This window comes from Adiantum capillus-veneris, chromosome 17 (assembly GCF_014529385.1).
Source record: "Adiantum capillus-veneris isolate H3 chromosome 17, ASM1452938v2, whole genome shotgun sequence".
In the NCBI taxonomy this organism is placed as follows: Eukaryota; Viridiplantae; Streptophyta; class Polypodiopsida; order Polypodiales; family Pteridaceae; genus Adiantum; species Adiantum capillus-veneris.
The window spans coordinates 44,388,753-44,406,101 of record NC_140947.1 but is presented as its reverse complement, the minus strand read 5'-3'; the positions used below and the strand labels follow the sequence as shown (position 1 = coordinate 44,406,101).

Genomic DNA, 17,349 nt, shown 5'->3' with positions numbered 1-17,349 from the left:
TCTTTGAAAAATCCCTCAATAGGTATGTGATAGATGTACCAAGATTTTTAAACCCATATACAAAGACTGCCGACATTTTTTACTTCTCCAAGTTAAGTGTTGAAGTGCTGTTTTACGTAAAATTTATTAATTTTAGAAAAGTTTTTTTTAAAATTTTGAGATTTTCATGTAAATTGTGTATTTAGAAACCTTTTTCATATCTTGAACCCATAATTAAGAAGTTTCATGAAACTTTGATGTCATAGACAACAATTATGTTTCATTTACGAGAATCTTGATGTGAGCCATTTTTGTGGCTTCAACCGGTTTTGTGGCTCATTACAAGTGTAGTGTTAAAGAGAAGAAAACAATGAAGGAGAAATAAAGGAGAAGCAAAACACAAATGTGGACCACCTCTTTATATGGACACAAATCTAGTTTTCACTATCCACCTTCATGTCTTTTGACTTTTCATCTTGATATGTCTTTTGACTTTCCACCTTCATCTATATTTTCATTTCCTAAATTCACCCTTCACTTACTCACTTAATATGTTTTGAAATATTTTTTATTTTTTTGAGATTGAGAAGACCTAATCCCGAAAAGAAAACATTAAGAAATTGTCTTAGATAAAATTATGTCATCATCGGCTTGTTTGTATCCGCATCCCTTTTGCGAGCATTTGATAAAATGAAAAGAAGTCGCAAAAACCCTAGGTACTGAATATTGATAGAACTCTAAACATGCTCATCCTTAATTTATTCACATGTGTAGATGACAATAGAAAGATGATGTTCTACACAGATTCCCTCAGAGTGGAGTACTATATTTTGTGGAGCCACATCAATGACAAAATGCTTAATCATTGCCTCCTATTCTAGTAGCCACTTGTTAGGTTTAGTGCATAAAGAAGATTCTCAGTGGTGTGCAAAAGAGAGTCGTTGGAGCTTGTGGCAATAACATTATTTGGACGCAAATTTTGGTTGATGAGAAGTGTGAAAGGGAGAAAACCTAGTTGTGTTGCCAATCGCTTGAAGAGAATGTAGTTGGATCGTTGTGTAAGGCCATAAGAGGCATCAAGATGTGACATGAAGCTAACTAAGGTAGACTAAAGGCATAGATGAAGATTTTGTGGATGTTGATGGCAATTGATAGATGCAACTCGACATCTATGGTGGTGGCTACTGAGCGGATGTGTTGCTGGGATATGTTGGCACTTTGACATAGGAAGGATGGAAGGGATTTGACAAGAAGGGTGGGGGTGAAGGGGAGCCAAACGGTGTGATACACAAAGTGTTGAGTCTTGGTCTTCATTGACATCAAAAGGAGGCTCATGTGGGGACATCGCCTCTCCAACAAGTAGTGACTTAGGCTATGGTCACACAAGGCTTACTTATTAGTTACAAATATCTATGCCAACTATGCCTAGACAAAGCATTAAATGAATAAATAAGCCTCTTGCATGGTCACACAAGGAATTACTCATACAACCTCCCAACTATGCCTTGAACTTCACAACTATGCCAAAATTGGCATAGTTACAAAGGGCAAGCATAGCTATTCATTTAATGCTCTTTTTGGCATGTGAATAAGAATGAGGCTTAGTTATCAATTCAAATAACTAATAACTAAGCCTCATGTGACCATAGCCTTACTACCTTTGACATGAGTACTGGCCATGGTCGGGGTTAAGAAAAGGGCAACCATGTATCCTTTATTACAGTTGTTGTCCATCCTTGCTATAGTATAGCGGAAGAAGATTGTCCACATTGATGCTTCTATCTTGCATGCTCCCTTGATTGATTCGATTAGCCAATGATGTGATATGGCGAGCCTCAGAAGCCCTGTCTATATTTGGCCCGTCACTCTCTTGTCAATATGTGGTACTTGATTGACGCTCTTTGATGTGCTGCTTGATGCGAGTTTGTCCATCTCTTTTGCCCGCAGAGGCCGAGCTTTGAAATATCGCAGCAAGGCCGAGTCACAAGAAACTTTTAGTGTTTTCTTGTGTGTGAAAACGAAGTTTTTTTACACCTCTTTTCCCTAGGAAACATGGTTTAGTTTGTGGCTCAAGCAGGAAAATTAAAAGGTATTTCTAATGGCTTCAAAAGAATTAAAAAGTGTTTCTAATTTAAAGATTTTCTCAATAACAACAAAAACAATGTTGTAGTCTATACTACAGAGCAACGGGAAATGACGAAGCACATAGATTTGCAACAATATCACTTGGATGTAAGAAGGATGAAGACAACATTGTGTGTGTGTGTGTGTGTGTGTGTGTGAGAGAGAGAGAGAGAGAGAGAGAGAGAGAGAGAGAGAGAGAGAGAGAATGCAATGACACTTTGAAGAGAAGAAATCCCTCACAATTCTTCGGCACCCTTTCACTCATCTAAAAAATGGGACTATATAGTTACTCCTGTTCTTCAGGGTTATCTCGTCTTAGACACATCCAAAATATCTTTGATTCTTCTACACGCTGATGTGTCATGTATCGTACAATACATTCAAATGTTCCATCGAGTAAACTCCAGTAGATGGAGGATCGGGATGTCAACACCCCTCGCCCCCCCGACCTTGACTGATTTTACTTGTGCAAATTTTTTTAGTGAAAAGTGGGTCTCTCCACCTTTTATGCTATCAACATCGACACTTAATTGGTTGCGGCCTGTCAATCGCTCTCATAAATTGCACTTTTTTTACCTTCAAAAAGTGCAGATTTTTACTCTCATTAGTTGCATGATCTACACATTGGCCTGGTGATAGTTGCTATGGAGCTATCATGTCGCTGCAAAAAGGGCTTCCGTTCTCCAAATGACCCTTCAACTTGAACCGGGGGGGGGTGTCTTACCTGTGCATATTTTTTGGCCTGTGGAAGGCCATAGGATTCATTATGCAAGGTTGTTGCAACATTGAGGCCGTTGCATTCTTTGGCTAGATGAGTGCCACATGGCAAGGGTCTTTGTAAAATAACTTTGTTGTCCCTTTTGTTTTCTTTCATCACCTTCTTTGAGAGACAAGTGTCCCTAAAGGATTCAAAAGTATTGTGAATAGAAAGCTAAAACTTTGGAATAGAAAGCTATTCTCCAAGGCAGCGTTTACTTTGTCTGCATGCTTGAAAATGACTTTAGAGATCAAAACATTAAACAAAATATTCATAGGAGTTTGATTTTATGATGTAGTCTTCGAGAAAGTCTTTTTGTCTAAGCAGCAAGTTTCCTCCTTATACAAATAAAAAATGGAAATACTAGTAGAAATTCTCAAATTTGCAAAATATTCAAACTATTTTCTAGTATATTTTATTGGGTTTTTTCTCATTTGCCATCCTTTGCAACCAGCTAATCTCGATTTTCAATCGGCTTAAGCCTAAGCTCAGACACACCTTTCTCAAAAACTGAGATATTGATAAACGATTCTCTCATTTGAGGATTAAAAAATAAATAAATCACTTTATTAAATTGTTTAATTATTTTCTATGCTTATTTGAAAGCATTAAAATATTCTTTTGTTTTGATTTTTAATGTGTCTTTTTATTTTACTTCCTTTTTGTTTTATTTTGTTTCAAAATACTAATGTGCAATATGCACCATTTACCTTATTATTAGGGCCCCTTCATAATATATAAGCCATTTGGGAGTAGCGAGTACCGACTAGAAGAAACTAAAAAAATGGCATGATCGAGACTTACCTTAAATGTTATAATATTAAATGGATCTTTTTATTTCAATGTATATGGACAATACAATTTTATATTAAAACAATACAACTGCAACACTGATTAAGACCTACTTTCGATAAATCTTTCCTCTCCCCTTACCTTCAACAGGCCATCGTGAGTCCTCACCTTGTTTTTATAGAGTGAACCGAAGTTTATAGCACAGACACCCGATCCAGTGAGGTGGAGCTTTCCCTGTCGGCTAAGGGTGGCCAACCCATCGGGGATACGTGGGAAACATGCCACAAAAGTTTTCAAGGGGGTTAAAACCAACAACCTTGGGCACAACAAGCAATTTCTCTATCAACTAAGCTAGCACCTATTGAGGAATCGTGCAAATATTGGTTGCCATGACGATTCCAGTACACCTGTTGTCGTGGGGGTGACCTATTTTGTCTCCCAATGTTAATTCCAAAATGTCACTGCCGTGGCATTTTGGAATTAAGACCTTTGAGGTAAGTACTCATGCCTCAATCCCTTATCATTATTCGGCACGCTTTTTCTTATCTTCAAAATATACCTCCCTCTTGCACTACGGCTCTTTCCCCTCCTCCCATTGCCAGCGGTCATCACAACTCCACAAGCTCCCTTTCTTGCTTGAAGGTCTCGCCCCAGCAAAACGAGGTACTAGGGCGGGGGGGGGGGGGGGGGGGGGGGGCACACTTACCCTTGCAAATGTTTTTTCTTTTGTTTTTTATAGAGTGAACCAAAGTTTATAGAGCACACACACACAATCTAGTGAGGTGGAGCATTCGCGATGGCTAAGGGTGACCAACCCATCTTGGGGATATGTGGGTAACATGTCACACGGGTTGTCAAGATGGTTAAAACCCAGAACCTTGTACACATCAAACTATTGATCTATCAACTAAGCTAGCACCCATTGAGGACTTGTGCAAATATTGGTTGCCGTGAGATCACCCGTCGTCCTAGGGGTGACCCATTTTATCTCCCAGTGCATTAGGAAGTGAATGGGGTATATGAGGGACTCTCTCTCTCTCTCTCACACACACACTCTCTCTCTATCTATCTATCCCTCTCTCCCTATCTGTATCTCTCTCTCTTTCCCTCTCTCTTTTTCTCTCCCCCCTCACTCTCTCTCTCTCTCTCTCTCTCTTCCCCTCTCCCTCTCTTTCTCTCCCTCTTTCTATTCCTCTCTTTCCCTCTTTCTCTTTCTCTTTCTATCTCTCTCTCCCTCTATCTATCTCTCTCGATTTCTCTCTTTCCTTCTCTCTCTCTCTCTCTCTCTCTCTCTCTCTCTCTATATATATATATATATATATATATATATCGTTCCTTCTCTTTCTCTCTCCCACTCTCTTCCCCTCTCTTTCTCTTTCTCTCCCTCTCTAACTCTCTCTCTCTCTCTCTCTCTCTCTCTCTATATATATATATATATAATATATATATACATATATATAATATATATATATATATATATATCCTCTCTTTCCCTCTCTCTCCCCCTCTCTTTCTCTTTCTCTCCCTCTCTAACTCTCTACCTCTCTCTCTCTCTCTCTCTCTCTCTCTTTCCCTCTCTCTATTTCTCTTTCTATCTCCCTCTCTCTCTCTCTTTCTATTCCTCTCTCTCTCTCTCTCTCTCTCTCTCTCTCTCTCTCTCTCTCTCTCTCTCTCTCTCTCTCTCTCTCTCTCTATTTCTATGTAACATTTCTATCTAACAAACTTAACATTTCTATCTAACATTCACTATCTCTATCTCTATCTAACATTCACTATCTCTAACAAACCTAACATTTTTAACATTTGCAAATCTTACACGCTGAGCAACGCAACCATTTCCAAACAAGCGTCTCTTCTCTACCACACATGAAGAGACATTTCAACAACGCAACCATTTGGGAAATGAACAAGGTATGTCATGATATCTCTACTTTAAAAAAAAAAAAAGGGTTTATGCATGTGTGTGTGTGTGTGTGTAGTAGAAAACAATAGGGAACGAGAGGTGAGGAGCATTGTTTTGTGTTTACCTTTCGTTACATAGCGCGGTTGTCGGCTAGGATGAGCTTCCAATGACGAACGCGGAAAACCCCCTTTGATGAACTCCTCCTTGACCCGAACGTGCGTGTGTGTTTGTGTGTGTGTGTGTGTGTGTGTGTGTTGATGTTGTGCTTGAGATGGAGTATGCAAAGAAGGTGTAAGGGGGGGGGGAGCTTGAAGAGGGAGTGATGGCAGAGAGGAAGGAGAGCAGAGTATAGGTGCCACATGTTACCACGCCTATTACCACACGATTGGTCATTTCAAACGGATACATGCGAATTCGAGGTTGCGGGGGGGGGGGGGGGGGGGGGGTAGTACAAACCACCCCCTCTACCCTTAGCTATCCATTATTCCATTTTTTAGCCTTTTGAGTTTTTTAATGAAGCTTTTTAATTTTTTATGGATGCTTTATTTTGTAGTACTTTTAAATGTTTATTAATTGCATTTTTTTAAAAGTTATCTTTTAGTTAAAAATAAATTTAGCACTCACTGTCATTTATTCTCTTTGAACTTAACTTCATGTAATTTTTTTAATGGAATTTAAGGCTTTTCTAATTATTTATTTTTTCGGTCACATTACTAAATAAACAACATTTCGTGTGTGCTGGACATCGACTGGGATGATTGTGGTCTCCCTGAAGGCCTTGAGTGCGATCGTTGGCTCAAGGAAAAACTCCTTTGTCCTTGCACCAAGTGCAAAAGGGCAATCCCTCGCTTGAGGCACATTGCCTTGGAGCACGTGGAGAACGAAGGGCTTTGGCATCCTCGAAAAAGCGCTCGAAGAGATGAGAGCGTGACTCACCTGTCGCTTGAGGAGGTGCCCCATTGGTCTGTGTTCGGTGGTGGTGCACCGACGCGCTAGGTCAAACAGCAGAGGCAAGAGTGACTGGGCAATTTGGGTGCACCGCCTGGTGATCCTCCCATTGGCTCTACTTTGGCAGCTCCTATAGCATCTCCGTCGCACTTTGAGGCAAAGGATGAGCACATGTTCAACATGTGTGATAAGTTACTAGCTCATGACCGCGACATGTGCGAGGAGGATTGTCAGTCCTGCACTAAACAGGTTGCCGAAATGGAGGATAGATTGATAGCGAGTGCCCGGACACCTCTTTACGACGGTGCACGGTACTCGGTGCTCCGAGCATCGTCAGAAGTCCTCAACTTGCAAGTAAAATTCGATTGGAGTAATGCAAGTGTCGATGCACTACTTTTGTAAGTATGGAATGTGGCTTTTATATACTCTCCACTCGGTTTATGGTGTCGTCTTCTAGCAATTATACTAATATGATTGTTTGTTATAGTTTGATGGGAAAAATGTTGCCAGAAGATCATCACATGCCTCCAGATTGTCGATGAGCTAGATCGTATGTCAGTGCATTTGGAATGGAGTATGAGTGCATCCATGCATGCGTCAATGATTGCATGCTATACCACAATGAGCACGCACATGCTACCTCATGTCCCATGTGCGGGGAGGCACGATACAAGACCGGAGTGAGCAGAGGGCGCACCTACCCCGCAAGGTATTGAGAAATTTTCCATTAATTCCTTATATCCAACACATGTTTAAAAGCAGGTCTACCATGGAGCTTCTCACGTGGCACACCAACCACCGCTCAAATTATGGAATGATGTGTGTCCCTGACCATTCACATGCATGGAGGCACATCGAGACTCAATGGCTAGAGTTTGGGTTGCAGCCTTGACACTTGAGGCTTGGGTTAGCAAGTGATGGTGTCAACCTCTTCGGCACTAAGTCTACTTCATGGAGCACCTGGCCTGTGGTGATCATCAACTACAATATTCCTCCATGGGAGACAACCAAAAAGGGCAATATACTTCTTTCCTTACTCGTGCCAGGGAAGTACAAAGTGTCAAATATTGACATCTACCTCGAGCCCGTCATCGAGGAGTTGGAAGAGTTATGGAGAGGCATTCTTGTTGTCGATGTCTCACTTGCAAAGGGGGGGAGAGAGTCCATTGTGAGGGGGATCCTTATGTGGACTATGCACGACTATCCTGGGCTTGGAGAGATTTTTGGTAACCCCCTTTCCTCTATCTCTCTCTCTATCTTTCCCTCTCTCCCTTTAGTTTACTCATCTTTCTAACGATATGATATGTATGCAGGGTTGTCCACATCGGGGCACAATGCATGTCCTACTTGCGTGTCATGCAATCTATCCAAACAACCATCTTTTCTTACCCCAAGGGCATAACAAGAACAAGGCTCCAACAAATGGGAAGACCCCTCTCAAGCTCACGATGGCAGATTGGGCAATCATTTGGGGAGAACACCACAACAACAATCTGGCTCTGTGTCCTCCACCAAAAGGTATGTCAAGGTATTGCATATTTTTATGGCTTCCATATTGGAAGGACTTAAAAATGCAACACCTCTTGGATCCCATGCACATATTCAAGAATGTAGCCCAAACACTATGGGACAACATTATTGGCAAGAAGGACTCTTTGGGTGCGAGGGAGGATTTGAGGCTTTTGAAATGTCTCCCCGCCTCTGCTACTCCACGTCGTGCCCAAAATGGAAATATTGTGCTTCCTAAATCACCATGGATGCTAGCCAAAAAAGAATTACACAAGGTGAAGGGTACCATTGCCTCTATTTGCACACCAACAGGATACATGAGGTCGCTAAAGGGAGCTTTCACAAAAGCGAAGAAGGGTGGAAGCTTTCAATTGTATGGGTTGAAGTCCCATGATTGGCACAAGATGCTTTAGGTAATCTTCATACTCCCTATTCTATCTATAGTTTGTGTGTATGACTTTCACTCATTTTCCCTTCCCCTAGTTTACATTGTAGTTCATTCTGTCGGTGAGTATGTATATAGGTTGGGACAAGAAAGTCAGGACACTATTTTCAAATCAAGAGAGCTAGTAAGGTACACCACAAGACTCCACTCAACTACACCTTTTTTATGTACACAATACTTTCAACTAGCACTTGGTGTATCCTTGTGTGTTTTCTTTCAGATTTGTGAGCTCCAAAGAAATCGAAATAGATTCTATCCCTGCTGCTCAAACACTTGCAATAGAAATTGTGTGTGCCATTGAAGATGCATTTCCTCGATCGGTCCTTCTTAGTCAAATTCACCTCTTGGTTCACGTGGTGGAGGAGGTCGCTATATGTGGAGTAGTGCATGCACAATGGATGTTCTTCTTAGAGAGGTTTTTAAAGACTCAAAGATTTTGTGCGGTTACGGTCTCAACCAGAGGCATATATGGCCGAAGGGTGGATCGTTCAAGAGGCATTTGTTTATATATCACATTATTTGGCACAAGTTGATCCTTCAATGCCTCGCATGTGGTCAGACGAGGAAGATGCAAGGATGACGTCACACTTGCCAAGTGGAAAGGGGAAACTACTTAACATGGATATGAATCTATCCCGAGTGGTCAATAACTTTGTATTCTCAATGCAAAGATTATGACTAAGTGGGTGGACTTGTGAACAGTGGCAAAGGCGAGGCGTTTGCAAGAGAAAGAAGCATGGAAACAAGCACATGGAGGAAGGAGGGTACCCCCAATGCCTAGACACCTTGCATGTTTCCCAGATGTCATTAGTGTAGAGTGGATTCATGAGAGAATGACCGAGGCAAAAGAGGGTGGAGAAGACATCGCCAACAAAGAACATTAGTGTAGAGTGGATTCATGAGAGAATGACCGAGGCAAAAGAGCGTGGAGAAGACATCGCCAACAAAGAATGGGAGTATGCACGAGGCTGCGTACCAGAGGTAGAGTACTCATATACCTAAACCATATTGTAAATTGTTTTCTTGAAATTATCTTTAATATGTATTTGATAAAATATATTTTTCTATTTTGTAGTGCCTTTACTTTATCTCTATGTGGTCAAAGGGTCGTCACTTTCGTATGCGCCACATTGAAGAGCATAGAACCACCATGGATTTTTCCATCATGGGCAACTTTGACACAGACGGTGATGAAGCCAGGTACTGCGAAACTATCGAAAGGATACTAAAGGTTAATTTTAGAACCTTTCATACCTCCATCTTCGAGCAGGGATTTAATATTTACGTAATTACCAAAAAAAATGTGTGATCACAAGGTCTTGTTGACATATTTACATAATCACAGTTAACATGATCACAAACAAGCCGGTTTAGAGCAACCTGGAAATCCATAAAAAGCCCGCCCGGCTTCTGCATTTTCCCTACGGGCCCACCGAGAAAACCCTAGAGCCCGGAGGGCTGCAGCTTAATATCATAGAGGGCCCTAATCAAGAACATTGGGTGTTTTTGTTGAGCCACACACACACACACACACACACACACACACACACACACACACACACACACACACACACACACACACACACACACACACACACACACAGAGAGAGAGAGAGAGAGAGAGAGAGAGAGAGAGAGAGAGAGAGAGAGAGAGAGAGAGAGAGAGAGAGAGAGAGAGAGAGAGAGATCAATGACTATCTTTGTTGTGGAGCTACCTAGTGTCGCCACAATTATAATGAGTACTTGCACGCAAAAAACAGACATCATTTGATACACTTACAACCACAAATAGCTCGTAGATGCGCTAGCACACATGCTCCGGTTTACAAGGAATGCTTGGCATTGTTGTGTAGCTCTCTCGGAGCCAATTGTGATGGTACAGTTGAATCTCCAATGTGATGAGGAGGCAAGAAGTAGCGTTAGGATGAAGCTCACACTCTCTCTCTTTCTCTCTCACACACTGTCAATGACAACTTAAAAGTTTGATTATGATTAAGTTCTCTTTACAAAATGACCTAGGTACCTTATATACTAAGGCTACCATAGGTTAAATCAAAATAGAGTTCAAGGGGTCAAATGGATTTGTATTTACAATCTGGAAGTGCCATCGCACCCTGGCTGTGCCAATCTGGAAGTGCCATCCAAACGCCGAGTTGCAACATCTGTTGTTGTCATTATAGGGCTATTGCTAGATCTAAATTCAAACAGAAGTCAATCTTGTTCAGCTTGACTCTTATCATCATGGATAGATAAAGCTGCAAATTCATCCATTGGAAGTTTTCTAGTAACTTGATCACAACCTCTTTTTGTTTCCATAAATATGATCACTTTACTTCCATCCATCATTCGCTTCAGTAAATCTGGCAATTTTGAGTATTTCTCATTCTCAAAAACAACTTCTACAATCCTTTTGATTTTAGATTCAAAACCTCATTGTCAATGTCGGTGCGGTCTTTGTTGCTGTTTTTCTTTCTTGTGATTTATGTCCTTCACATCCAAACCCCGAGTTGCAACATCTCTTGTTGTCATTATAGGGCTATTTCTAGATCTAAATTCCAAAAGAAGTCAATCTTGTTCAGCTTGACTCTTATCATCATGGATAGATAAAGCTGCAAATTCATCCATTCGAAGTTGTCTAGTAACTTGATCACAACCTCTTTTTGTTTCCATAAATATGATCACTTTACTTCCATCCATCATTCGCTTCAATAAATCTGGCAATTTTGAGTATTTGTCATTCTCAAAAACAACTTCTACAATCCTTTTGGTTTGAGATTCAAAACCCATGTTTGCTAGGGGCTTTTTAATTCTTTGTCTTCTTCGTATCACTTGTGCCGACATTTTTCTCCATTGCTTTCAATTTAATACTGCAGACATAAGAACTAGATGTTCAGTTAAAATAAATAAAAAAAGTTTTCAATATATATTAGAAAAACAATCACTAAGAAAGCAATCAAATCTACACAATATGAGATTTGCAATGCACTCTAGTCAATTCCACATATCGACCACATATGTGCTGAAAGAACATACACATTGCAATGCACTCTCTACATGGAATTATGGGTACAAAAATAATATGAAATTGTCAATGCAATTATAAATGTAATGATTAGTTATATATCCTCTGCAATCTGAAAACAATAAGACACAACTATTTTCACATACTACAAAGAATCATCAACATTTACATTGAAATGATGATTTTTATTTGCAAAACACACATGAAAGAAATAATGTTGATGATTGACCATCTCATGCACTAACAATCTTTTAATTATAATACATAATTCACTCCCTATATAAACCAATGCATAAAACAAGGCAAGGAAATATTCAATACAATTACACAATTGAGGACTACTTGTACCCAATCAAGGATTGTAGCCCCCTTATGCATCTATGATGGTGAAAAATGCAAGACTTCAAGGATCTTTATATACCCAGTACACTAGTACAGGGCATCCGACCCTTGACTATCAACTCGTTATTTAAATATGCTCATCTTTTAAAACCAACTACAGCCCTTTTATGGACCAATGGCTTCATCACAATGAGCATGATTCTCCAAATTCTCAATTGTTTTGGTTTAGTACCTTTATGTTCGGTGAAGGGTTTAAATATTTTTAGAAGTGGTTACCGAATTAAGAATTACGTTCGGCCCAAAAAAAGGACCTGTGACTCTGTAACCTTAGGTCAATTCACAAGGAGATGACTATACCCGGCGCTCGGATATACTCCCCAGGGAATCAGGGATTTGCCTAGTTAAAATGCCAAAGTAAGTAGAGGTTTACTATATACAGTCAGGCCCGCCGGGCTTTTTCATTTTCTCGGCGGGTCCGCCGGGATAACCCTTTAGCCCTGAGGACCCGTCGGGAAAATGGGAAAGCCCGGCGGGCCCCACCGGGAAAATGAAAAAGCCCAACGGGCCTACCGGCTCTATTGGTTTCTGGAGGTCACCATCAAGATCACGTTAACAATTAACGTGATCACGTGATTTTCTTGTGTAAATACTAGAGTTATTAACGTAATCACACGATCGTGATTACGTCAATGAAATCCCCTCGAGTGCAAGTGGTTTGAAAATGTGTCTAGACGACATGAGAATGGCCTCTACATGGTGGACTCTAGTATTGCATCACATAGGGAGGTATGACAATTTAGTTTTACCGCGCAATTGTGAGCAGGTGAGTGACATGTAACTTTTTTATTCTTATTTGCTTGTAGCATTAATTATACCAATGTTCCTCACTTTGAGCTTCCATTAGGCAAAATTTGGACTCACAAAGGGGCCCTTTAAGGAGTTTGACTTTACCTCTCTACCAAAACGGGCGCATGGATAAATTTTTGCAAAAAAACTCCAAAGTTGACGGAGGTTTGACAGTTAGAATGTCCTCTTCAAGCTCTATCTACTGATATATAGCACGCCATGAGATTCCTCATATTTTAGAAGATTCTTTTTTTTATTCACTTAGATTCCGACAGAGTTGTCACATCATAGGTGAATTAAAAAAAGAATCTTCTAAAATATGAGGAATCTCATGGCGTGCTATATATCAGTAGATAGAGCTTGAAGAGGACATTCTAACTGTCAAACCTCCGCCAACTTTGGAGTTTGTTTGCCAAAATTTATCCATGCGTCTGTTTTGGTAGAGAGAGGTAAAGTCAAACTCCTTAAAGGGCCCCTTTGTGAGTCCAAATTTTGCCTAATGTCTTTTATAGGTCATCTATATCCCAGCAATCCACCAACCAAAACTTTGGTTTGTAATTCCTGTAACACCTTGGGGGAGAACCATTTTTCCCACTAATGAAGTGGAGACCATCTTCGACCCTCTTTCACTTACGACATTGGATGAGGTGGAAACAGAGGAGAGAGAGGTCGATGAATCAAGTCCGGAGGCAGCAAGTCTTAGCGAGGATGATTGGCATGATGATAAAGATGATGAGATGGAGGATGACGAACTTGAAGATGATGAAACCAATGCATCCACAAATGACAATTCGGTTTCTCTCTTTATTGATTTAGGAGCAATGGGCTTAGAATTGGATGAGGTCTCATGTAGAGATCTTTTGGAAGATGATTCATAAACATTTTGCAGTTATGAAGTTTTTCTATCGTGTAATCCATTCATTTCTCTCTCTCCCCTTTTCCTCTCTCTAGATTTGGGAACATGCTCAATTATGTTAATCAATTGACAATTATTTTAGTTGTAACCAAGTGTAATCTTATTATCCCCCCCCTCCTCCTCCTCCTCCTCCTCTCTCTCTCTCTCTCTCTCTCTCTCTCTCTCTCTTTCTTTCTCTTCTTTGTTTAAATTTGAAAATTTTATACAATATTCTTTAATTTTTATTGAGAGGAGGGAAACACCAAAACTTGAGGAGGGGGGGGGGGATGTTTAAGCCAAAATTTGAAAGTTTAGGCGCTAAATTTTGTATTCGAAAATAAATGCAATAATATACGCGGTAATAACAACGATAATAAACGCGGTAATAAACACGGAAGCAATCACGGTAATATTTTAAACACAAAAAAGCCCCGTCCTCCTTTCTCTCTTCTTTCTCTGCCTCAGTTTTCACCTTCTCTCTACAAAACGTAGTAAAACAACACGATAAGCGCTAGGAGATTTTCATAGTGCAAGTAATTTCTAGCAGGAGTGTACTTGCTCATAGCTACCAAAGGATTACAATGGAGTAGAGATCTACTATACACGGTGCCAATGTAGTAGCATGCAAGGGGTGTATGTAAGGCTTATCAAGGGTCACAAATTTTCAATGTTGGCAGAGGATCTTGAGAGGGAAGTGTACATAACACTTACATACACAACTCATATGCTAAGCCAGCAGGCACATGTAATTGATTAATGAAATATAATATTTACCATCGTACAATGTCATCTCTTTACTCGCACTGAACTTTGTCATTTGTTTTGAAGTTACTGTATGTTCATTCAAATAGTGATTAATTGTGTGCAATTGTCTTGAAATACTATTGTTTCCCTCATTTTCTATGCCCCACCAAAATTTGTATCAAGAATCAGGTTAGACAAGAACTCTTGTAGTTGATATGTTCTCGTACATAACTGGATATCACTAGTGGTTGGCAAAAGGATGGTCAAAAGGAACCATAAACCAAAAGAAATTTCATTATTTATATTTATAAATAAAGGACATCTAAATATGAAATGTGAACATGAAACATATAGTTGCTTATAATTCTCTTGAGCTCTCGTACTGGTAGCTTCTTCGTTTATTTACCGGAATCTCCACATATTCCTTGCTTCACTGCGTCATTGCCCCTTGCCCCTTGCCCCTTGCTCTTCGTTTCTCCAAAACGCAGATTTCGTTTTTGAATACAAGCACGCAGAAAGATGGTTTTGTTGCGCATGAGTTAACCACTCAAACCAACCTCGTTCGCTGATCACATGCGAATGGTATGTGTTTAAAAAAAATAGCCGATCGTCTACTCCTTAGACTACCTGCAGATCATCTCCCTCCTGCACCTCAGCTTACCTGTGCGTCCTCGTCTCCTGCTCTTGCTCTTGTTTCTGTTGCGCGTGGCCGTCTCCGCCTTCCTCCCACAGCTCAGCTTGACTTGCTCGTCACCGTCTCCTACACACGGGATCTTGCAAGATTCCCCTTAATGGGAATTTTTCAAAAATTGTAGGACATACTGGGTCTTTATAGAAATTAGGAAGCGAAAGGAGTATAGGAGGGTCACTTATTTGGAAGCTTATATAAGTACTTAAAACTTAATGAATATTTGACAAAATGCCAAAATGGTGGGGTAAGTGGTGGACTTTAGGACATATACACAAAAGTTCCTTGGATAAAGTCAGTGGCTTAGACTACGCAGATTTTGGTAATTTTACCATAACTTCTGTATACAATATGAAATATTCATGGAAGTATAGTTTTAATACATTAAAAAAGGATGCAATTCATATTTGATTTCAAAGGACTTAAAGAAAGGATTTAAAAAAATTTAGAAGTTTATGCAAGAAGTTGCAATTTATTGTTGAGCTTAAATGAGTATTGAATTCCGCCAATCTTTATAGAGATATCGTAGAAGCTTCATAACTCTATTACATACAAAAAAATGGTATTTTCATAAAATTTTGAGCCAATTTTTAATAATAACTTAAGACACCAACTTCAAGCTCGGATCGAGCCTTGACGAACATAGGATTACAAGTCGGGTTTTCTCGTTCTCGCTACTAGCTCGGCATCCCATGAACAGGTGGGCTAGATCTTCAGAAGCTATTCTGCACCCCGAGCATCGATCAAACCCGATTGCTCTTTATTGTATCATCATGCCAGTCAACAGAGCACCCCACATCACTTTCCACACAAATATCTTCATATACGGAGGCCATCTTGCCTTCCAGATGGTCTCGATGACTCCCTCCCACCGTTTTTCCGACCATTGCCTCTTCCATAATTTGTTACGGGGGCAACTCCAATTATCCTAGTCGTGCATTAATGCATGGTAAATGCCTTTAGCACGAGGTTTCCAAAAGAGGCTACTCCCAGGCCATCTCCAAGCGTTCCATTCAAACCTGGATTCACAAATTGACATAACCACATTATCAAGCTCTTTTATCACCCTGTTGACTAGTAAGATCTCAAAAACATTCAGTTGATATTGGGTTTCTAGAGAGTCAATAGTTTTCCAGCTCTTACTATTGCCATCCCAAAATTGCTCTAGGTGAATGAGACCCTTATTATTCGCTTTCCTGACCATCTCTATCCAATAGGGGCTTTGGGGTGGACCCAAGACTTTAGAGAGTCAGGGTGACTTAAGTTTGAGCCAACTTAAGAAATGTCTGACCTACATTTATGACTAAGGGAAATTATTGCGATTTGTTAAATTGTTCCCTTGAAGATAGACATCGAAATGTGTTAAGCATGGAGCTTGATTTACCCTTGTAATTCTTATTTTAGAAAAGCACATTTTTAAGACCCCCATAATGAGGAGAAGCCATCGTACATGAGAAAAATCACTCGCCGAAAAACTAAATTACTCGTCAAAAAACCAAAAATTAATCCCCGGTTTCAAGATTTGCTCGAGACCGGGGATCATCGAAATATTCCCTTTTTGTCAAAATATATTGGCCGGATTATGGACAAAAACTTAGAATTTCCCATGCGATGCCATGTTCTCAAGATAGATTGTGGCCAAATGGCACGTTTTTTGCACCGAAGAACCGCACTAGGGGGTGCGAATGGACCCGAGGGGCTCGGACCGAGCCCCGTACACCACGGAACGCAAAAAGTCATTTTGTCAAACCGCACCGAGGGGTGCGACTAGACCCGAGGGGCTCGGACCAAACCCCTTGGGTCCAGTCGCTAGCAGCCCCCGGTGCAGTTCTTCGGTGCAAAAAACGTGCCTTTTGGCCACAATCAGGTTTTTTGTGCGTCGTGGTGCATGTTGCTCGGTCCGGGCCCCTCGGGTCTAGTCGCACCCCCCGGTGTCTTTAAAAGATATACAAAGATGTTACAAGAGCATGAATCCCATAATTCGTAAATCTCCATACTAAAGGCTGGAGCGTGAAATAATTAAGACTTTTGCTTACACTACCAAAGTCCAACAGTCTTTGAAATATCATCGATAGAAAGAAATTGATGGCCCTTTATCACCATTGCATGCAAAGTGAGTAGATGGAAGTCTGGAACCTCCTCTATCACCTGATCTCCATCCAATACTTGATCTATGCTGTCTACTGGGTTAGAGTGGTGTAGTAGCACAAGTTTCATTGAGGCTTCTTCATGCTCACTTATATCTTGAACCTCCCTATTTCTCTCCTCAATAAAGATTACAAGGGGTTCTTTCTTGCTTTTTCCTTTTTTCTTATCACTCTCGATGTCCCCAAGCACTAGCAAAGCTATGCCCAT

At 40.4% G+C, this 17,349-nt stretch overlaps 1 pseudogene; it reads right to left on the bottom strand.

Moving 5' to 3' along the window:
- Positions 1–737: 737 nt before the first annotated feature.
- On the bottom strand, positions 738–17,349 carry LOC147437140 (uncharacterized; annotated as a pseudogene).